Genomic DNA, 24983 nt, shown 5'->3' with positions numbered 1-24983 from the left:
GGTGCTATCATTGATATGAAGGAAGGTAATATTAAATATCAATTTCCTCTCAAGAAAGGTATGGAACACTTCCCTAGAAAGAGAATTAAGCTACCTTTTGATTCTATTATTAGAACAAATTATGATGTGTTGGCGTCCGAAACCCACCGGCGAGCAACGGCTGGCAACACGAAGAGCCGGGAACAACCTAGGGCTGCGGCTGACCCTGGTCCCTCCGAGCAACGGCCCGCAAAGCTCCTGGTACGCACGTCCCGATGCTGGTGCAAGGGCGTGCCACCTGATCTATACCTGATCAGGAAGGTGATGGATTTGCTTCGCTTAGTTTCCTGCATGGCATACACGTAAACATTAAATACGAGCCTCGATCGGCTCTCAGGTTGTCCCGTGAATCGGCTCAAGGAGCCAATCCACCCATGACTCGTATGGGGTTTACGATTGCATGGTGGTCCTGCTTGATCAAAACAAAGCTAAAACGACCTACGACGATCTAGGGTTTTCACCGCATAATCGGAACATCCTACTCGTGATTGAGCCTGGCAGCCACGCACGGTGATCATAAACCGACCCTAGACAAGGCCTAAAAACCAACATTAAGTTGATCCCGGAACATCTTGTCTAGGGTTAACAAACTACACCCTACGTGCTACTCTGGATCATTCAACCCGTTTGTAAGGCCTAACTATGCGAGATATTAAACTAATCCTTGAAGAATCAAGGAGCGATCATAACGGATCGGATCTACTAAACAATGATCAAGCAAGGTGCCGCCCTTACACCTAAGAAAGGTGTAAGGACGGCTAGACGTCTAAGGGTTGCATGGACGAAAACATGTAGTACGGTAAAGCAATGCTAACCCTAACACATCTATGATAACTACGTTGCTCGCCATCAACAAGGCTTCAGTACGAGCAACGCATGGATAACGAATAAACGTAATTCCTAGATCGCAAGATGCGATCTAGGCAGCATGATGCTTACCCGGAAGAAACCCTCGAAACAAGGGGTCGGCGATGCGCCAAGATTGGTTTGTGATAAACGTGATTGTTGTTTTCCTTGATAACCCTAGATACATATTTATAGTCCGTAGACTTTCTAACGTGGGAATAATCCCAACCATGCACGAGCCAAACTCTAACTAACCGACACGTATCCTACTATATTTACAGATACAAGAGCAAATTAGCCCAAACTTCGTGTACAAGGCCGGTTCACGTATTTCTTCCATGTATATTCTTCAAGCCCAATCTTGATCGCGGCCCACCTCTGATCCGGTCAAATTCTGGTGATAACACATGCCCCCCTGGTTTTGGAATTAATAATTCTAAAATCACTCTGCTTTTTCTTCGTCGGGTCATGTCGTGGCAGAGCAGAACCGTCGCAGTATTCTTCATCATGATGCCTTGCCTTCTCAACTTCTCTGCAAGATTTGATAGCTTTAGCATCACTTCCTCGGAAACTGTAATGGCATTAAATTTCCACTATGCTCCCCTTATTTAACCGTGCCGAACGATTCGCCTCTTCATCCCCCTGCTCTGTTCTAGCCATCGGCACCAAAAAACCCTCTTTCCCTGTAGCAATGTCTTCCTCTTCCTCCGTCTCATCAGGCCTTTCTTTCCAATCTTCTTCCTCGAGTGAGCAAGAGTGGGACTTCGACTTTGTGCCAGATGGCCCACCCGAGGCCCTCGTCGGGTCAGATGGTGACCTGCCCCTAACCGATGGGGAGGACGACCTCTAGTTCCTCATCGAAGGGGAGCTGGAGAGCGAGAGCGAGGACGACCTCCACTCCTGGGCGAACCCCACCTCCTCCGACAAGGCGGAGGAAGAAGAAGAAGAGGAAGAAGAGGAGGAACAGGAGGAAGAGGAGAAGGATGACTCCTCCTCCTCCATTGGGTATCCGCCGGCGAAGCGCTTCCGTGCTTGCGCGGACAGCGAGGACGATGATGATGACGAGGAGGAAGAAGCTCCGGCCGAGGGCTGGGGTAGCAGCGATGAGGAACTCTCCGGAAGCAGCGCCGACGGCAGCTACGATGCCGACGACGAAGCCAGCGAGGATTAGTAGTGTAGGATTAGTAGTTCCTGAGCAATCGGCTCTTCTTTTGTTCCTCCTTTCTTGAGCAATCGGCTCTTCATTGTAAGAATCCCCTTTTATTAATGAAGAAGTGTTCCCAATCAATTTTTTGCCGATAGTCAAAGTCAAACAACCCCCCGAAAGAGCCGATGGCATCGCATCGGCCTCTACCATAAAACGCGAGCAAGGCTAACCCAGCTGCCCCTCCAAACAGTAACCTGCGACCTCCGTCTGAGAAAGCAAACTCAGATCCCCAAATCGCCGCCCGAACAGTTCCAACTCACGGCCACCCGCATCTCAGATCTCGACCACGCCGCCCCAACTCCATAGCGCGTCCAATGGCGGAATCATCCAATACCAACGCCATGGTCTCCGGTCTGAAGGTAATCCTTAATCGCCTCTCGCCATTCGAATCAACGTTAGGATTAACAGCAAACACCTGAATTAATGTTCGGTTCCGTTATTAATTTTAGGTTTCAGACATCTTGCTGCCACATCCTTCTCTCGCAAATTCTATGTGTCTCGGTCCCCGTTCTTCCGAGAGTCCCGCTCTCTTAATTTCATGCGAGGCTAACAGAATCCCTTTCGTGAACCAGAACTTAGATCTGTCTTCCTGGGCCGACTGCCTGCGAGCCTGGCCTAATCCTCCTGAGGGTTGGGTGGCATGGTACAATAGAGTGTCCAAAACCCACTATGCCACCTGGGAAACCATAGGGATAGCCGATGCCTTGTCATTATCATTGTCTCCCCTTGAAAAGAATGAAAATATTCTGAAAACCATCGGCTATTTCTGGTCTGATGCACTGAACTGCTTCATGTTTGGCCACGGCCCTATGACACCAACTCTGCTGGATGTGGCTATGATCACAGGCCTAGACATTGCATCTCCAAGCCCCTCTGCGTTTAAGCTGCCAAAAGTTCCTTTCACCCTTTCCTCTAAAAAAGAGTGTACCAGCTGGGGTGCCTACCTCAATCGTTATATGAAAACCAAAGGCCCTGTGACAGAGAGAGAGAACACACAGCCTTCCTGAACTTCTGGTTGGAGCATTTCATATTCTGTGGCCCATCACTCGCCCCAACCAAGAATTACCTTTCCCTGGCCTATGAACTTGCCAAAGGCACCCAACTTGGCCTTGGAAAACTGTTTCTTGGAGAGGTCTATCGATCTCTTCAACTGATGTCTGTCAAACTGTTCTCTCAAAAGACAGTTAAAACTGGAGGCCCCTGGTGGTTTATTCAGTTATGGGCTCAGCTGTACTTTCAGAACCAGATCCCAGACTTCCCACCCTTAGCCACCTGCACCTTTCCAGATGCTAATGGAAAGGAGATCCGATGCACCAGCTATGGCCAAGCTTTGTATGGTCTCCCAGGCAGCAGGCTGATCCCTAAGGAAGCAGCAGGGTGGTTCAAGATTTTCTTCCAAGGCTTGGACAACCCCCTGTTCTATCCTTATAATGAATCGGAGAACTTTGAGAACCCAGTCTCCTTCCGATTGGACAACTTTGCCGATGACGCTAGCACCCGGCGCTTGTACTCTATCATGATTCGTCCTTGCTTTCTCCCAGTTGGCATGAGTACCTCAAACCGGATCATCAAGCCTGGTTATGAGTCTTACCAACCGGTAGTAGTAGCCCGGCAGCTTGGTCTTGGGCAGGTGCCCCCACACTTCTTTCTCCACCACCGACGACAAGCGGAGCTGAGCCGCTCGACATCCTTACCGGCCAAAGGTGCTATACCTTTTTTGACGCTCTGGCCATTCCAATTCCCCACAACCTCCGTTTCACCACCACTACCGATGGTTTCGAGACTTGGTGGTCCATGTGGAAGACCCGTGCATTCAGAAGAGCTCTAGGACCGTTGCTGAGACAACTTGATGCCGAATATGACGTTCCTGCAGACCAGGTACCATTACTTATAAATTTCTTGCAATGGCTCATGATAATTGTTTGTAACCTGACTCTATCTCTTGGCAGCAACAAGATGGCCCGGAGCCTATGCAAGCCGATGGCTCCCCCTTCAAATTCCTTCCACCAGCCCCGGTGGTTCTCTTCTGTCAGAGCTCGCCACCCCTGAAGAAGGTCATAATGGAGAGCCAGCCGATTTCACCGAAATCGGCTCCCAAGAGTAAAGCATCCTCGGGGCCAGTTGCCCCCCGAGCCTCAATCCAGGCGAGGAAGGCAATGAGGAAAGTAGCTGCCAGAAAGACCCTGAAGCGCAAAGCTCCCGCCCAAGAAAGCTTGCACCTAAGCTGACTCGTGCCTTGGCTAAATTTATCTGTCCTCCGAGTCTTTTGCAACATGCTTGTCCTTCTTTTTACAGACTTCCACCGAAGAAAACTCCAGCGGGGAGGCACAGTCCAGCCAAAGGGACTCGAACCCGGACGACTCCGGGAGATCCACCACACAGAGCCAAACGGACTCGCTAGCGTCGGCTTCCAAGAAAAGGTCAACCCCCGAGCCTGCTGCCCTTCAAGCTCCGATCAGAACAGGGTCACGCATGAAGCGTCGATGTGTCAAGAGGGCTCGCAAAGACCCACGAGCTTCTCCATCAAGCCAGGAGGTTTCAAATGTAATTATCTCCCTGGTTTATATTTTATGCTAACCCATTGCCACTCGGATCGGCTAATTACTCCCTTTGGCTGACCAATGATATATCTAGCGGAGACGTCGAGGAGGTACTGATGCCGTCCGCCACGCTGGACCAAGCCAAGTCTACGGAAAAGCCGATTATCCCAACATCAGCTGCTCCTCCTACCTTGGGAGAGGTACACTCCACTCCCTTGGCTCTATCCCTTTCTTTGTTGTATATTAATACCACTTTTATTCGTCTTGTCAGGGTTGTGATCTTTCAAGCTTGCTGACGTTCGATCCTGAATCCATCGAACCAGCTACTTCCAAGGCAGGTGAAGAGCCAAGTCCTAGCACGGTCCATGGTCCACTCCAGCGTCTCAAGACTCTGCTCTCTTCCTCAGTTGAGACCCTAGTTGAAAATCCCGAGGAAGTCAAGGGTATCCTCGAAGATATCCAGCCCAATCTCCCTGTGACACTGCAGGTGAAGCTTTGGCCAGCTGTGACTCTGTCGGTTTTCAAGTCAAGGGTGCAGTTGGCTCGTCAAAGAATTAATCTTCGCCACGCCCAGCTTCCATTGAGAGCCGATATTGCAGACAAGTGTCAACGGCTCAACGAGAAAAAGGCTGCTTTAGACGCCAAAACTGACACTTCTGCCAATAGTGTCGAACTCGAGACCCTGCGTAAGGAACTGGAGGACCTTGAAGAGAGGGTCAGGGTGACCAAGCAGCTTATCCAAGACAAGGAAGCCCTCATTGTCCGCTCTCAAGAGGAAGCAAAGGGCCTTACAGCCGATCTGAAGATCGACATGGCTGAAATCCGTGCCCTGAGCAGTCAGTTGGTGACGGGCAAAGACGAGGACGACGAGGCTGAGATCGCAGAGGTGGATCGTATCCGTGCTGACGCCCTTCACGCCCTCAACGCGTTTCTTCAGTAGAGCCTTTCTGTGTAAACTGTCAAATGTTTTGCTGAACTTGTACCTCTAAAGTCGATGACTGCGCATCGGCTTTTTATTCTGAAGTCGATGTCTTTGCATCGGCTGATATACATGCAAGATTGAGCCAATATATATTTATTTTTACTGGCCAATTTTTCTATCGGCCCCTCACCTTTCACTGCCCATGTGTCGCACATGTTCCTCTGATTATGTGCCCCCCCCCCGAGCCGAATCTGTCAGGTTACTGCAGATATCGGCTCTGCAGTTATCCAAAGAACTAAACCTGAACATCAGCTCAGCGGACATGGCCAATGCCGATTTCTTCGAGCTCACAAGCCGATGTAAACCCATACCCTACACTGAACACAGGGAAAACGTGTGGTAAGGATAATATGGGCCGATTGCTGGGATCGGCCCCCATCTTGATTGCATTGCTCAAAAGAGGTTTACATCTTGTTCGTGCTTCACTATGACTACGTGACATGCTTGAGACAAGATCATTACTTTTTATTTTTTGGGGCCGATCACAAGGATTGGCCTTCCCATGTACGTTCATAGACTTTGCTCTTGTTACACGGTCAGGCCAGTGGATAAGACCAGCCTCACCCCGTTTTTTGACACGTCGATGTATTCGCAGTCGTCCAAAGTGATGCCTGAGAGTGGCTCTTGGCCTTCCGTCTCCCAAACGTTCATGCCAGCCGTTGAAATTTTGGCTGTATCGTCCGCCTGGACGACCTCTACTTCATCTCCATCCCACTGTATTAGGCATTGGTGCATCGTAGACGGAATGCAACAGTTGGCGTGGATCCAATCTCTCCCTAGCAGGACAGCGTAAGTGCTCTTGCCATCGACAATGAAGAACGTCGTAGGGATGGTTTTCCACCCTACTGTTAGATCCACGTTCAGAACACCTTGTGCATCAGATGCTTGGCCGTTGAAATCGCTCAGTGTAACGTTGGTCTTGATCAGATCCGAGCTAGAGCGTCCCAACCGACGTAGCATGGAGTATGGCATGATGTTGACTGCCGCTCCGGTGTCCACCGGCATCCTATTGACGAGGCTGCCCATTGATATAACCTCGTAAGTACGGGGCCTTCAGGTGTACGCAGCTTCTTTCACGTGGCTTCTCAAAGATAACCGGCCGTGGGCCGCAGATCAAGTTGTGCCACAGGTGCTTCGTCTAATCCTGGAGCACAAAACTCCGCTGGAAGGATGAACACCATGTTTGTACTAGCCGATGTCTCATCATCGGCTTTCCTTTGCTTGGGGCGCCACTCCATCTTTTGTGGTCGACCCTCTTCGTCCAGGGTTCGTTGAATTTTCGCGGCCAGATCAGGCCGCGCCTTCCTTAGCGTGTGCAGGTATAACCTTTCGGCTTCCTCCAAGCCACGCAGTCGTTGAACCCTACGCTTTTGGGAACGGCTGAGTCAATCAGGGCACCACCTTGGCCGGTGGTACTTGTCCTCTTCTTCTTCGTAGTCATCTTCTAACTCCTCGAGGTCTTCTTCCCGAGAGGACTCAGTTTGCTTGTTCCTAGATGGGAGAGGCCCTAGACGTTTGAACACTGACACGTCTGTTGCACCCTTCTTCTTCTGTCTACATTCTGGGTAGTTGCCGATTGTGGGCAATCGGCTCATTCCTGAATCCCAGCAGTGTTTGAAGAAAGGACAGTCCCAGTGCTTGTCCACGTCGTCTTGTTCTCTTGACCTTTCCTTGGCACGGCGCTCGTATCTCTCCTCATCGCGATCATGCCGACGATGTCTCCTGGCGTCCCTGCTAGCTAGACGATCCCTTTCATCGTCGTTGTTGTACCGCCGGCGCTGGTCGTACTGACTTACATATTTATTGAGGAGATGATCAGAGAGAGGTCGTTGATATCGCACATTCTTCACTTCTCCCTCTGTGATGTAGCGTTTGCCATCGTGCCGGAGCCGATCGCGTGGAGCGGCTTCCTCTTTGTCCTTGCTACGAGAGCGGCTGCCCTCGCCTTTGTTCTTACCAGAGTGGTGCCCAGGCTCAACCATGTTAATGCTTAACGAGAAACCTGGTTGGCACCCCTCGGGGTAAGCGTATTCCACCGTGTTAACGGCGGGGAAGGGGTGTGTGTCGACTTTCATGGCGTACTGGTTGAAAATTAGACGTCCTTGTTCTATCGCCATTTGGATCTGCCGACGCCACACCCTGCGGTCGTTGGTGGTATGGGAGAATGTGTTATGCCATTTGCAGTATGGCTTTCCGTTCAGCTCCTGTACCGTGGGGATTTTGAGGCCTTCGGGTAACTTCAGCTGCTTCTCCTTAAGTAAGAGGTAGAAAATTTGCTCAGCTTTAGTCACGTCGAAATCAAACCCTCTGGGCGGACCTTGTGGCTTAACCCACCTGCAGGACACGGGGGTTGCCCCCCGAGTCCATTCAGCCACAGCTACCTCTTGATCTCCCGCAGACCCTTCATCTTCCTCTGTTTCCACCAGGACCACTGCACGCTTGAATTTGTCCTGGTACAGCTCTGGGTGGCGCTGTTCATATAATGACAGTTTCTGAACCATATGCGCCAGTGAAGGGTAGTCTTCTTGGGAAGCCATATCCTTGATCGGTGATGCGAGACCCACCACCGCCAACTCGACTGCTTCTTTTTCAGTCAAACGAGCCGAATAGCATCGGTTCCTAACGGTCCTGAAGCGCTGGATGTATTCTGACACTGTTTCCCCGCGCTTCTGATGTACTTGTGCTAGATCAGCAATGCCAGCCTCGGAAGCTTCTGAGTGATACTGCATGTGGAATTGTTCCTCCAACTGCTTCCAAGTCCGGATTGAATCTGGTGGCAGTGACGTGTACCACCCAAAAGCCGATCCTGTGAGGGACTGTGCGAAGAACCTCACGCGTAGTGCATCTGCAGCGGAGATCGTGCCCAGCTGCGCCAAATATCGGCTTACATGCTCGATAGAGCTGGAGCCATCTGACCCACTAAACTTGGAGAATTCAGGGAGCCGATATTTGGGTGGTAGTGGGATCAAATCGTAGTCGTTGGGGTACGGCTTGGAATAGCCGATTGCCCTCCTTTTCGGCACCATGCCGAATTGGTCTCTCAAGATCGTGCTCGATCCGATCCGCGGTGCTAGGCTGCAGGAGTGGAGCTACGGAGATTCGGCTGGCGTGGCATACTTAGCTAGCCACGCTTGCTTCTCAAGATCTGAGCTAGCTACAGGAGTTGAGCTCTGGAGGTTCGTCGGAGTGGCATACTTGGCTAGCCACGTCTGCTTCTCAAGATCTGATCCAGAAGCTCCTCCTGCTGTTCCGGAAGTCCCTGCTGTTGCAGCCTGGTTCGTGAGTGCCCAGTTACTGCTGTCTGGCACGTATGTGCACGTGTATCCGTGAGGGATCTCCTTAGGCGCCTCATACAAGAACTGGTAATCGCTAGGATCGCCACCGATCTTGTAGACCACGAATGCCGGTGTACTCGGCACCTGCGAGTGCTGCCGGCGCGAACGGCGGCGGTGGTCGGCTCCGGAGTGGTAGCTCTCCTTGGTGAGTCCCTAGAGCAGGTCCTGACGGAGAGTATTGATGCCTCAAGATTTCATGGAGCACCCGAAGGGCGACACGCTCCAAAGTGTTCACCAAGCTCTCAGAGTGGCGGTGTAGCGAATGAGCTACCATGAAATTGATCTCCTGACGCAAGGACCTGGTGCGTTCTTCTGAAGGGGTGGACAGGTCCACTCCATCGAGCGCGCCTTCAGGTGTGAACCCTCTCCACCTGATGCCGTGTGAGCGGGTCCTGTGGAAAGAGCCGATGAGGTCGGCTTCGAGGATAGCTTTGACGTCGTCATACTTCTTCTTGAGCTCCTCGGGCAGATCCTCGTACGTGACTGGAGTACCTTCCGCCATCTCAGATGTAGATGGCGATGCAGTTGATGTCGAAGACTGTCCCACCGGGCGTGCCAGAATGTGTTGGCGTCCGAAACCCACCGGCGAGCAACGGCTGGCAACACGAAGAGCCGGGAACAACCTAGGGCTGCGGCTGGCCCTGGTCCCTCCGAGCGACGGCCCGCAAAGCTCCTGGTACGCACGTCCCGATGCTTGGTGCAAGGGCGTGCCACCTGATCTATACCGATCAGGAAGGTGATGGATTTGCTTCGCTTAGTTTCCTGCATGGCAAACACGTAAACATTAAATACGAGCCTCGATCGGCTCTCAGGTTGTCCCGTGAATCGGCTCAAGGAGCCGATCCACCCATGACTCGTATGGGGTTTACGATTGCATGGTGGTCCTGCTTGATCAAAACAAAGCTAAAACGACCTACGACGATCTAGGGTTTTCACCGCATAATCGGAACATCCTACTCGTGATTGAGCCTGACAGCCACGCAAGGTGATCATAAACCGACCCTAGACAAGGCCTAAAAACCAACATTAAGTTGATCCCCGGAACATCTTGTCTATGGTTAGCAAACTACACCCTACGTGCTACTGGATCATTCAACCCGTTTGTAAGGCCTAACTATGCAGGGCATTTGCAGATAATAATAAAACGGTGTCCAAGTACTAAGCAATCCATAGGCATGTGTTCCGTATATAGTCGTACGTGCTCGCAATGAGAAACTTGCACAACATCTTTTGTCCTACCAGCCGGTGGCAGCCGGGCCTCTAGGGAATCTACTGGAAATTAAGGTACTCCTTTTAATAGAGCACCGGAGCAAAGCATTAACACTCCGTGAACACATGTGATCCTCACATCACCGCCTTCCCCTCCGGTTGTCCCAATTTCTGTCACTTCGGGGCCTTGGGTTCCGGACAGCGACATGTGTATACAACTTGCAGGTAAGATCATAAAACAATGCATATCATCATGAAACAATAACATGTTCAGATCTGAGATCATGGCACTCGGGCCCTAGTGACAAGCATTAAGCATAACAAGTTGCAACAATATCATCAAAGTACCAATTACGGACACTAGGCACTATGCCCTAACAATCTTATGCTATTACATGACCAATCTCATCCAATCCCTACCATCCCCTTCAGCCTACAGCGGAGGAATTACTCACACATGGATGGGGGAAGCATTGCTGGTCGGTGGAGAAGCGTCGGTGGTGATGATGGCGATGATCTCCTCCAATTCCCCGTCCCGGCGGAGTGCCAGAACGGAGTTTCTGGTCCCGAGACGGAATTTCGCGATGGTGGCGGCGTACTGGATGGTTTCTGGCGACTTCGACTTCCCGTCTCGCGTTTTTAGATCGAAATCCTTAAGTAGTCCAGAGGGGGCGTCAGAGGCTGGCCGAGGCGGCCACACGCTAGGGCGGCGCGCCCCCCTACAGGCCGCGCCGGCCTAGTGTCTGGGGGGCCTGGGCCTCCCCCAGGCCTGCCCTTCTGGCTCCGTGAATCTTCTAGAAAAATAATCCCTTCGACATAAATTCCGATAATTTTCCTAAAAGTTGGATTTCTGCACAAAAACGAGACACCAGAGCAATTCTGCTGAAAACAGTGTTAGTCCGTGTTAGTTGTATCCAAAATACACAAATTAGAGGCAAAACAATAGCAAAAGTGTTCGGGAAAGTAGATACGTTTTGGACGTATCAGGTACCATCTTCGGCAGGCCCATTGGGGATGCCTATGTCAATGGCTGTGTGAAGTGCATGGACGAGACCCCGCACCTACAGCTACCAAGGGATCCTGGGTCCTCGAAAACCGTGTACCCAGGTGCTCGAAGGTGGCTTCGCTTGGATCACCCGTGGAGAAAACGCGGTAATCTTTTCGATGGTAAAGATGAGCACGATGGACCCCCGCGCCCGAGGAGCGGCGCAAAAATCGACGATCTTCTGAAAAATTGGAAGGAGTGCCCAGCGCCGGGAAAGAAACACCGAAGCCAGAGCCGATGCTCGGTGTATGGAAAGCAAGGTATGTTTTCCACGACTTGGAGTACTGGAAGGTCCTCCACACGCCCCACAACCTCTATGTCATGCACATTACGAAGAACGTTACCGAGAGTCTTCTTGGCACTCTTTGCAACTCAGAAAAGTCCAAGGATGGACCAAAAGCAAGATGCGATCTGAAACATTTTGGCATCAGGAAAGATCTTCAAGCCCCTGATACTAATGATGACAACGACGGCGATGATGATGATGATCAGACGAAAGGGACTCAACGTCTCCGCAAAAGGGCTAAGAATAACGCAGTGCTGCTTCCCGATGCCTGCTTCACAACGAGACCGGAGGAGCTCGAGCAGTTTTTCAGGTGCCTCCTAGGAGTGAAAGTTCCTCACGGTTACTCGGGGAATATAAGCAGATATCTGGACGTAGCGAAGAAGAGCTTCACCGGGATGAAGTCTCACGATTGCCACGTGCTCATGACGCAGATACTTCCTGTTGCGATCCGAGGGATAATGCACGAGCACGTCCATGATACGCTGTTTGTCCTTTCCAACTTTTTTGACGTTATCACCAGGAAGTCGATCGGCGTGAGGCAGCTCAAGATGCTACAGGATGAGATCGTGGTGATACTATGTGAGCTCGAGATTTACTTCCCGTATTCTATGATATATGCGTCCATCTCCTTCTCCATGTCGTTGATGATATCAGGCAGCTCGGCTCGACATTCCGCCACAACATGATGCCTTTCGAAAGGCAGAACGGTGTCATGAAAGGATACGTTCGCAATAGGGCCCGTCCAGATGCAAGCATGGCCAAGGGGTTTCTAACCTACGAGTGCATCTCCTTCTGCCACAATTATCTAAGCACCGAGGACGACGAGGATCATGTTTGTCTACCCCCCAGGACGCACCTCGGCAGGCTCACTGGAGTCGGTCACCGCGAGGGTTACCGCTCAGTCCATGTCGGCCTTGTCAATCGACGCGGCGACTTTGACAGGGCTCACCGGGTTGCGCTACAACACTTAAAACTGATCGAACCTTTGGTGCAAAAGCACAAAAGCATGATCGAGCAGAATTACATCGATATGGGCCGGCCGAGGAAGATGGAAGACATAACCAAAGAGCACAACTCCAGCTTCACACGTTGGTTCAAGCAAACTCAACTGCTTGAAGCACAGAGAAAAAGGCCTTCTACCAAAGATGAAAAACTCATATACACCTTATCACAGGGCCTCGGGTATAACGTAAGGACCTATCAGGGGTACGACATCAACGGTTACAGATTCTACACCGAGGAAAAGGACAGCAATAGTGAAAATCGAAACTCATGAGTAACTATACTGTTATACGCCGATGACGAGACTAATGTCAAGGAAAGATTTTTTGGAAGGATCGAGGAGATATGGGAGCTCAATTACTATGGCGAGATGGTGCCAATGTTTCATGTGATGTGGGCCAAGAAGCTCGAAAAAGAAGGCCGATATTTCACCACCATGGTTATACCCGATGCAAAATCGAAGAACGCATCCGCGAAAAATGAGACATGGGTACTCAGTAGCCAAGTTGACCAATGCTTCTTCATCACCGATCCGTCGAGGCCTAGCCGTGTTGTCGTGAGGAGGGGCAAGAGGAGCATCATAGGAATGCAAGGAGACGCCAACGAGGAAGACCTGGACAAGAACGGTGACCCGAAGATCGAGGAGGAATTCGACAAGCACTTCGACATGCCTACTACTAGCAAAGTAAGAAGGAAGACCTCCCTACCCTCTAAAGGTTTTCCGTTCATGCAAAGAAATCTCAAGGTGGCCGGCATAAAGTATTCAAACACCAACAACCGAAAGGGCAAGAAGATTGCGAAGAGACGCTAGAGCTCGGAGCCGAGACGAAGATCTTTTTTTGGTCTATCACATGTGTGTGAGTGTGTGTGTTAGACAAGTACATGCATGTGTGTGTGAGAGAAACAAGAACATGTTTGTATGAGACAAGTAATTTATAATTCTCTACAAATTACTAAATAATGTTGTGTTATTTATTGAAATGTAACTAAAATATGAAAATAGGAAGAAAAATTGTGTGGCAGCCAGGGTTCGAACCTGGCTACTAATGGGCTAACATTGGCCTTAACCACTAGGCTAGTGCTAAGTATCTGTCAGGACACAGCAGTAACATGTTTTGTTTTGCTAAGTGTCTAAATTCTGTGGCGCACTACACAGCCGGTGCGCCACAGAATTAAGGGATTCTGTGGCGCACCTGCTGGGTAGTGCGCCACAGAATTTAGACACTTGGTGAAATAATCGACTCGTTTCTTTCTTCCCCACTCACTAGCAGTTCTTCCCCAACGAACCATAGCGCCCACTATGCTCTCGCAACCACCGCTACCACCACCGCCTAGCGCCACCACCTAGCGCCGCTGCTGCCGAGGAGGAGGAGGAGGAGGACCGCCACGCCGCAGCCGATCAGGACGCCCGATCGAGCCCGAGCCGCCGCCGCAGATCGAGAAGGAGGAAGCGCGATCCCGAGCCGCCACAGCAGAGGAGGATGAGGAGGACAACGCCGCCACCACCACAACCCCGCGCCGCCGCCGTTTGGTGAGAGCCTCTCTCCCCTGTCCCCTGTCCCCTGTCCCCACTCCCTTGTCCCCCTCCCCACTGCCCTGAGCCCCTCCCTTTTCCATGCTCGTCTGGTTGCTCTGCTAGAATTCTTGTTCTAGATGAATTGCTTGATCTAGTACTGTTAAAGGTATTGCTCTGCTAGAATGGCTCTGATGGCTTCATGCCTAATGCTCTACTCCTCTGATGGTTTAGGCTTTAGTAGCTAGGTGTTCTTCTTATTGACTTCTTGGATGAACTGTGTTAATTGAGAAAATGCAGTAGAGCTAATATTGTTCTTGAAGTTCTCTCTGAAAAAGAATGAAGTTTGTTTAAATGAAAATTAAAATGAAGCTGCTACTACTCTGTTGATGTACATGGTTCAATAAAATGAACAATGGCAGTAGGTTTTTCAATACAATGCAGTAGGTTTTTTAATAAAATGAAATGCAACTGCCTAGTTGATTTTGAATTACTGCTAGGATTTGTTGGCAATAGAAAATTTAGGTTTAGAAAATGAAAATGCTTGGGTTAATAAAATGAAATGCTACTGCCTAGGATTTGTTGATTTTGAATTACTGCTTGGGGTTTCAAGAATGCTACTAGTACATGAAATGCTACTATTTGAATTCATTTATGAAATGATCATGCTCATGCTCCCTGGTTGCAAGATGAGAATCCATAGATGGTTTTAGTTCACCTCTGGCCACTGATTAAATAGATGGTTTTAGTATATATACAGTATATATGAAGTGAATATGCTAGATAGAAAATATGAAGCTCCATTTGATACGAAGCAGATGGTTCATATATATAAATTGCTAGGAGATGGTTGAATTGGCAGATGCTTGATTGCTGTATGCTTGTCCATTATATTGGTAGTTTCATATATAAAAATTTAAATGAAAAGCTATGGTGCAGTAGCAAGAACCATTAGTACAATTTTAAAATTTTGGATGCCTCTACCTATCAATATGACAGATTTTGTAGAATATTCCTGAACCAAAAATGCCTCTCCCTAGCAAGAACCATCAGTACATTGTCTCTCCTAACCAAATATGACAGATATTGAAGAATATTACTGAACCAAAAATGGACAGTCTCTCCTGACCCATTTTGGAGAATATTCCCAATGGCTTGTCTCTGACCCATTTTGGAGAATATTCCCTCTTGTGGATTGACATCACAATTCATAAAAAGGAACTTATGGCATTATCCTATGTAACACAACTGTTCAGCTTGTGTTCTCATACCCTCTGTGCCCTCCATCCTATATAAATGCCTAGTGTAGTGAACCAGAAATTCACACCAAACATGGACAACCTCTCCTGGAGTGCAAAGAGGAGGAGCACTGGCTCCAGTGGTGCCTCTAGCTCCAGGGATGGCTCTATTTCCAAGACTTTTTCTATAGGTAGGGCAGACAAGGAGTTGTTAGTGTAACATATGATAAGTGTGTGATGACCCACAAGTATAGGGGGTGTATCGCAGTACTTTCGATAAATAAGAGTGTCGAACCCAACGAGGAGCAGAAGGTGTTGACAAGCAGTTTCGATGAAGGATTCACTATAAATGCTCACAGACAAGTTTTCAGGAGGTTTTGATATAGCAGATAAATGAAATACAAGTAAGTAAAATGCGAGAATAATAATTGCAGCGAGTGGCCCAATCCTTTTAGCACAAAGCACAAGCCGGTTTGTTTACTTATGATGGCCAAACGTTCTTGAGGACACACGGGAATTTAGTCTAGTGCTTTCGCTTCATATAGTTGATTAATCTTCATTGTTTTGATAAGTGTTGTGTGGGTGAACTTATGTTAATGCACCGCCCTTCCTAGGACTAATACATACTTGTGATTAAACCCCTTGCAAGCATCCGCAAATACAAGAAAGTAATTAAGATAAATCTAACCACAACCTTAAACTCTGAGATCCTGCTATCCCTCATGCATCGATATACCAACGGGGTTCAGAGTTCGTTGTCACTCCGGCAACCCCACAATTAGCAAACGAATACAAGATGCATTCCCCTAGGCCCTTAAAGGTGAAGTATCATGTAGTCGACGTTCACATGACACCACTAGAAGAATAACACCACAATTTAAATATCAAACCATTAAATATTACTCAACATAGTTCACTACTAACATTTACACTTCACCCATGTCCTCAAGAACTAAACGAACTACTCACAAGACATCATACGGAACATGATCAGAGGTGATATGATGATGGATAACAATCTGAACATAAACCTTAATTCAACGGTTTCACTCAATAGCATCAATAACAAGGAGTAATCAACAGCGGGAGGAGTTTCCCCTATGAAATAATCAAGATTCAACCCTAGATGTTATAGCGGAGACGAGGTACAGCGGTGGAGATGACGGTGTCGGTGATGGAGATGATGATGATGATCCCAATGAAGTCCAGCTCGATGACGGTGACGATGGCGATGATTTCCCCCCTCCGGGAGGGAATTTCCCCGGCAGATTTCTGCCTGCCGGAGAGCTCTTTTCTCTCTGGTGTTTTCCGCCCCGAGGAGGCGGCTATGACTATCCTCGATGTTCCTCCGCACCTTAGGGTTTCGGGTAGATGAAGTACGCGAGAGGGCGATGGCCGAGGGGGTCGTGGGCCCCCTCCCCACGTGGCGGCGCGTCGACCCTGGTGGCCGCGCCGGCCTATGGGGAGGGCCCATGGCGGCCCTCCTCGGCCTCCCCTTTTGGCTGGCTCCGTCATCTGGAAAAATAGGAGCTTCGGTATAGTTTCCGTCAATTGTTGATCTTCAGAAATATTGTATCTCGACGGTGCTTTTTCCAGCAGAATTCTGACTCCGGTGAATAATTCTCCAATAATCATGAAACATTCAAAATATGTGAAATAACATAAGTATCATCTCTAAATATGAAATATATCAATGAATAACGAGTAAATTATGATATAAAATAGTGATGCAAAATGGATGTATCAACTCCCCCAAGCTTAGACCTCGCTTGTCCCCAAGCGAAACCGAACTCGATAAACAAGACCACATGTTTATGGAGTGAAGAGTCGATAAATAAAATACAGACAAGAAGCATCACATTTATTAATTCACACAAGACATTCTAGTAAACAACTTCCTCATATAACTCAACTTGAAACAAGTAAAGGGAAATCACAAATAAAGGTGCATAGGAAATCATAATTGGTGATGGCAAACTTCGTTCTTGGTCAAAGAACAATTAACAGATTTTACTTATATTTTGAGCAGAGCCTTTATATTAGAGCTTATATGGCAGAACTTACATGCTCAATCATAACAATCTCCTCATAATCATTGATAACCTTCAAAGTCATATTCATTCAGATAAAATTTGTATTAAACAAGGAAAAATAAAAGACATGATTAAATAGGTCACAATATAAATGGTTGGATCACAACAACTCAATTGCTTGCTTGAGATAGAGGGAAATAGGTTTACTGACTCAACATAAAAGTAAAAGATAGGCCCTTCGCAGAGGGAAGCAGGGATTAAATCATGTGTTAGAGCTTTTCAAGTTTTGAAATCATAAAGAGAGCATAAAAGTAAAGTTTTGAGAGGTGTTTGTTGTTGTCAACGAATGGTAGTGGGCACTCTAACCCCCTCGTCAAACAGACTTTCAAAGAGCGGCTCCCATGAAGGACGTTATTGTTGTGAAGTGTATATGTGGATTGCCTAGCCCTTTCCATCAGTTCGGACTTTTGGTTCAAGTGGCTAGTGCATGAAGCTTAACATGGTATCAGATCCCCGGGTCTCAAGTTCAAATCCTGTCTTTCACATGGTTTTCGCAATTAAGCCTAAAAATTGTTGTTGCCCCCTATTTAGCCACTGCTGTTTCTGTGTGCTCTTCTTCTTTCACTTGTTGACTTTCTCTTCTCCCATCACACGCGAGTGGGGGTGTTGTAAAGTGTATATGTGGATTGCCTAGCCCTTTCCATCAGTTCGGACTTTTGGTTCAAGTGGCTAGTGCATGAAGCTTAACAGTTATCTCTACCAGCAAGGTAGATCATCCCTCTTCTCTTTTGTTTACACATGTACTTTAGTTTTATTTATGGATGACACTCCTCCCAACCTTTTGCTTTCACAAGCCATGGCTAACCGAATCCTCGGGTGCCTTCCAACATTTTGACATACCATGGAGGAGTGTCTATTGCAAAATTAAGTTGCTTACTGATGAATCAGGGCAAAACATGTGAAGAGAATTATTAATGAAAGTTAATTAATTGGGGCTGGGAACCCCGTTGCCAGCTCTTTTTGCAAAATTATTGGATAAGCGGATGTGCCACTAGTCCATTGGTGAAAGTCTGCCCAACAACATTGAAAGATAAAACACCACATACTTCCTCATGAGCTATAAAACATTGACACAAATAAGAGATAATAACTTTTGAATTGTTTTAAAGGTAGCACATGAAATATTTACTTGGAGTGGCGCAAAATACCACATAATATGTAGTTATGGTGGACACAAATGGCATGGGTTTGGTTTAAGGTTTTGGATGCACGAGAAGCATTCCCTCTCAGTACAGGTCTTTGGCTAGCAAGGTTGATTAGCAAGCATAAGAGTTGAGGGAAACAAACAAATATACATGTGATAGAAACAATCATGCATCTTCCTTGTAAGCACAAACAATTTTAACTTCAGAATACTAAGCTCATTAGCTAACAAGAAAGAAAGATAATGAAATAATATATCTACATGTACTTCCCTCTTTTCTACCTAAGCCTCAAAGTATTGTTGTTGTTGACCAATTCTAAGTTTGCCAAAACCAAATAGATTTAATTAATGCTCCCAAAGTGATATCAATACTAACAAAAAGATCAATCATATAGCAGAAATTGCAAGCTAAAATGAGGTGTGCAAAAAGTAAATGATAAAACTTCTCATTAATATTTCATAACGATAACTCACACCAAGGGATACATAGATAACCAACTAAAAGAGAGATACTTCCACACTGCAACCATCTTATATTATAACTTCCCTACTCATGATATGACACTACTTGACAGTAAAAAAGTAAAAGATAGTGATGATGTGATACCGCGGCACTCCCCCCAAGCTTGGAACAAACCAAGGGGGTGCCAATACCAATGATGAATTACTCCTTAGGTGGTGATGGTGGAACGACACTGATGGGAGTGAGGAACCGCTCTAGCATTTTGCGAAGCCGGTTGTTCTCCTCCTGAAGTATCTCCACTTCCCTTCTCAGAGCACGGTATTGATCACAAAACTCATCGGTAACCCGAAGAGCTTCCTCCACAACAGGAAAAGAGTTGAGGCTAGGAGCAGGTGGTAAAGGTCCCTGCAAGTTATGAGAAAAAGAACGTCGAGTGTTAACCGATCCCACTAAGATTGTCTTACTCCCCACAGCTTGCCGCTCTCCTTCTATTGATGACATCTTCTTCACTTCCTCCTTGACGCTCTCATCCATCTCTTTCCGTCTTGTCACGACCCTTTCTTCTTCCGCCCATCCAACAAAATTTCCTTGATCTAGATCCTGGAGGAGCTCACGTTTGTGACGCATTGCATAATCTTATGAGGATGAACCTTGTGACGACATCTGAACAGAAACAGGTAGAAACAACACACGACGAGAAGACGATATACGGACCTCGGGGGATCCGGGGGATTATATAACAAAAAAATTCACGACAAAAGGAAAGTACCAGGTCGAACTTGAGTGGGAGAGGGACTCCAAGGAGCCGTCCCCATATGGCGGCGCGGCCAGGGTGGGGCCCGCGCCACCATGTGGGGACGCGCCCTCGTGCGTCTCCTCCGCTCTGATTCGATCTTGTAATTGTTCATATTTTCTAAAAATAGCAAAAATATTGTTCGGAAAGTTAAACGCGGACTTTTTACTACCAAAACAGTTACCTATTCGAAGTCGAACTCTGCAGAACTATTAATTTGATCTTTGATGAAAGTTTCTGGAGTCACCACTCGAATAACATCAACATCTTCATTATAAGAATCTCCAGAAATATAATGATTGAGTCTTTGTTCATTCACTACTTGTGTGGCATCACCTTTCAGCGAAGCAATTTTTATTGCCCCTGAACGATACACCTCCACAATGACATATGGTCCTTCCCATTTTGAGAGTAATTTCCCTGCAAAAAATCTGAGACGAGACCGATACAATAGGACTTTATCTCCAACATTAAGTTCTCTTTTAATAATTCTTCTATCATGCCATTTCTTAACTTTCTCCTTAAAAAGTTTAGCATTTTCATAAGCTTCACTTCTCCACTCATCTAAAGAACTCAATTGTAGCAACCTTTTCTTACCGGCAAGTTTAAAATCTTTATTAAGTTCTCTTACAGCCCAATAAGCTTTGTGCTCTAGTTCTAAAGGTAAATGAAAAGATTTTCGATAAACCATTTTATAAGGAGACATACCCATAGGATTTTTATAAGCAGTTCTATAAGCCCACAACGCTTCCTTCAACTTACTAGCTCAATTTTTCCTATATTTATTAACAGTCTTTTGCAAGATAGATTTAATTTCTCTATTTGATAATTCTACTTGCCCACTAGTTTGAGGATGATAAGCTGAAGCAATCCTATGATTAATACCATATTTAGCAAGAGTTTTCCTAAAACCACCATGAATAAAATGAGAACCTCCATCAGTCATAAGATATCTAGGTACTCCAAACCTAGGAAAAATAACATCTAAAAGCATTTTTAAAGAGGTCTCACCATCAGCACTTTTTGTGGGTATGGCTTCCACCCATTTAGTAACATAATTAACAACAACAAGTATATGAGTGTTACCTTCTGAAGAAGGGAAAGGACCCATGAAGTCAAATCCCCAACAATAAAATGGTAAAATAACAAGAGTATAATTCATAGGCATTTCATTGCGTCTAGAAATATTGCCAACTCTTTGACATTCATCACAAGATAAAATAAACTTTCTTGCATCTTTAAAGAGGGTTGGCCAATAAAAACCTGACTGTAGAACCATTTGTACGGTTCTATCTCCGGCGTGATGTCCACCATAAACACTACCATGACACTTACTCAATATCTCTTGTTGTTCATATTCGGGGACACATCTTCGCATAACACCATCCACTCCTTCTTTATATAAGTGTGGGTCATCCAAAAAATAATGCCTCAAGTCATAAAAGAATTTCCTCCTTTGCTGAGCTGAAAAGTTTGGAGGCAAGTACTTGGAAACAATAAAGTTAGCATAATCAGCATACCAAGGACTATCCCACGAGCTCACCTTTATTGCAGCCAATTGTTCATTTGGAAAACTATCATTAACGGGAACAGGATCATAAGGAATATTTTCCAATCTAGACAAATTGTCAGCAATAGCATTATCAGCACCTTTCCTATCTACAATATGTAAATCAAATTCTTGCAAAAGAAGCACCCATCTAATAAGCCTTGGCTTAGCATCTGTCTTTTCCATAAGGTACCTAATTGCAGCATGATCAGTATGAATTGTGACTTTTTCAATCAACAATATAAGGTCTAAACTTGTCACAAGCAAAAACTACAGCTAATAATTCTTTTTCGGTTGTAGCACAATTTCTTTGAGCAGCATCAAGAGTTTTACTAGCATAATGAATAAAATTCAAATTTTTATCTACTCGCTGTCCAAGAACAGCACCTAAAGCAAAATCACTAGCATCACACATAATTTCAAAAGGTAAATTCCAATCAGGAGGTTCAAATACAGGAGCAGTTGTTAAGGCTTTCTTTAGAGTTTCAAAAGCTTCCTTACAATCATCATCAAAAACAAAAGGTACATCTTTTTGAAGAAGATTAGTAAGAGGCTTGGAAATCTTAGAGAAATCTTTAATAAATCTCCTATAAAAACCAGCATGGCCAAGAATACTACGAATACCTTTAACATCCCTAGGATAGGGCATCTTCTCAATTGCTTCAACTTTAGCTCTATCAACTTCAATACCTCTCTCAGAAATTTTATGTCCCAATACAATTCCTTCATTAACCATAAAGTGGCATTTCTCCCAATTAAGAACAAGGTTAGTTTCTTCACATCTCTGCAAAACTTTATCAAGGTTTCGCAAACAATTATCAAAAGAATTCCCATAGACAAAAAAAATCATCCATGAATACCTCCACAATCTTTTCACAAAAGCCATGAAAAATAGCAGACATGCATCTTTCAAAAGTAGCAGGAGCATGATGTCTACTCACGCTTCTATTTCTGTAGACAGTGTTGGGCCTCCAAGAACAGAGGTTTGTAGAACATCAGCAAGTTTCCAGTGAATCACCCAAGGTTTATCGAACTCAGGGAGGTAGAGGTCAAAGATATCCCTCTCAAGCAACACTGCAATTAAGATACAAGAAGTCTCTTGTGTCCCCAACACACCTAATACACTTGTCAGATGTATAGGTGCACTAGTTCAGCGAAGAGATAGTGAAATACAAGTAATATGAATGATTATAAGTAGTAATTGCAATCTTAAATAAAGATGGCAGCAAGCAAACATGTAACAGAACTTGTTGGAAACGGTGTTTCAATGCTTTGAAACAAGGCCTAGGGATCATACTTTCACTAGTGGACTCTCTCAACATTGATCACATAACTGAATAAATAAATGCTACTTTCTACACTCTCTTGTTGGATAACAAACACCATTCATTGTGTAGGGCAATAAAAGCACACCTCAAGCTGGAGTAAACAAGCTCCACAACATCCGGAGTTCATATTAAAGTAACCTCTAGAGTGCATAATAGACCGTTGCAATTTAGACCGAGTAATAACATAGCATACACACTGTCAACAATAGCTATGAAAGGGGGAATAGATCGCATCAATACTATCATAGTAATAGTTAACTTCATAATCTACAAGAGATTACAATCATAACCTACACCAAGTACTACCTGATGCACACACTTGTCAACATTACATCATGGAGGAGGAATAGACTACTTTAATAACATCACTAGAGTAGCACATAGATTAATAGTGATACAAAGCTCATTATCACATAAAGATCACACCATGGGAGAGAGAGATGAACCACATAGCTACCGGTAGAGCCCTCAGCCTCGGGGGAGAACTACTCCCTCCTCATCATGGGAGACAACAATGGTGATGAAGATGGCGGTGGTGTCGATGGAGATGGCTCCGGGGGCAATTCCCCATCCTGGCGGCGTGCCGAACAGAGACCTCTGTCCCCCGAAACGGAGTTTCGCGATGGCGGCGGCGCCCCTGGAGTCTTTCTGGAGTTTCGTCTATTGGTATCGAGTTTTTAGGTCACGAGGGGTTAAATAGGCGAAGAGGCGGAGTCGGAAGGGCACCAGGGCGCCCTCCCCACCTGGTGGCGCAGCCAGGCCTGGGCCCGCGCCCAGGTGTGGTGTGGGGCCCCCTGTCCCATCTTCGTCTCCCCTTCGTACTTCTGGAACTTTCCCGGTGAAATAAGATGTTTGGTCTTTGTTTCGTCGAATTCCGAGAATATTGCCCGAACAGCCTTTCTGGAACCAAAAACAGCAGAAAACAGGAACTGGCACTTCGGCATCTTGTTAATAGGTTAGTTCCGGAAAATGCATAAAATCATTGTAAAACATGTAGGTATTGTCATAGAACTAGCATGGAACATCAGAAATTATAGATACATTTGAGACGTATCAAGCATCCCCAAGCTTAGTTCCTACTCGCCCTCGAGTAGGTAAACGATAAGAAGGATAATTTCTGAAGTGACATGCTACTATCATAATCTTGATCAATACTATTGTAAAGCATATGAGATGAATGAAGTGATTCAAAGCAATGGTAAAGATAATGACTAAACAACTGAATCATATAGCAAAGACTTTTCATGAATAGTACTTTCAAGACAAGCATCAATAAGTCTTGCATAAGAGTTAACTCATAAAGCGAGTAGATTCTTAATAGAAGGTTTTGAAGCAACACAAAGGAAGATTTAAGTTTCAGCAGTTGCTTTCAACTTTCAACATGTATATCTCATGGATAATTGTCAACACAAAGTAATATGATGAGTGCAAATAAGCAAGTATGTAAGAATCAATGCACACAGTTGACACAAGTGTTTGCTTCTAAGATAGAAAGAAGTAGATAAAATGACTCAACATAAAGTAAAAGAAAGGCCCTTCGCAGAGGGAAGCAGGGATTAAATCATGTGCTAGAGCTTTTCAAGTTTTGAAATCATATACAGAGCATAAAAGTAAAGTTTTGAGATGTGTTTGTTGTTGTCAACGAATGGTAGTGGGTACTCTAACCCCCTTGTCAAACAGACCTTCAAAGAGCGGCTCCCATGAAGGACGTTATCTCTACCAGCAAGGTAGATCATCCCTCTTCTCTTTTGTTTACACATGTACTTTAGTTTTATTTATGGATGACACTCCTCCCAACCTTTTTCTTTCACAAGCCATGGCTAACCGAATCCTCGGGTGCCTTCCAACATTTCACATACCATGGAGGAGTGTCTATTTGCAAAATTAAATTGCTTACTGATGAATCAGGGCAAAACATGTGAAGAGAATTATTAATGAAAGTTGATTAATTGGGGCTGGGCACCCCGTTGCCAGCTCTTTTTGCAAAATTATTGGATAAGCGGATGAAGCCACTAATCCATTGGTGAAAGTCTGCCCAACAAGATTGAAAGATAAAACACCACATACTTCCTCATGAGCTATAAAACATTGACACACATAAGAGATAATAACTTTTGAATTATTTAAAGGTAGCACATGAAGTATTTACTTGGAATGGCAGAGAAATACCACATAGTAGGTAGTTATGGTGGACACAAATGGCATAGGTTTTGGCTCAAGGTTTTGGATGCACGAGAAGCATTCCCTCTCAGTACAAGGCTTTGGCTAGCAAGGTTGTTTGAAGCAAACACAAGTATGAACCGGTACAACAAAACTTACATAAGAACATATTGCAAGAATTATAAGACTCTACACTGTCTTCCTTGTTGCT

Source organism: Lolium rigidum, chromosome 3 (assembly GCF_022539505.1).
Source record: "Lolium rigidum isolate FL_2022 chromosome 3, APGP_CSIRO_Lrig_0.1, whole genome shotgun sequence".
Lineage (NCBI taxonomy): Eukaryota > Viridiplantae > Streptophyta > Magnoliopsida > Poales > Poaceae > Lolium > Lolium rigidum.
Note: the sequence above shows the minus strand (reverse complement) of the source record.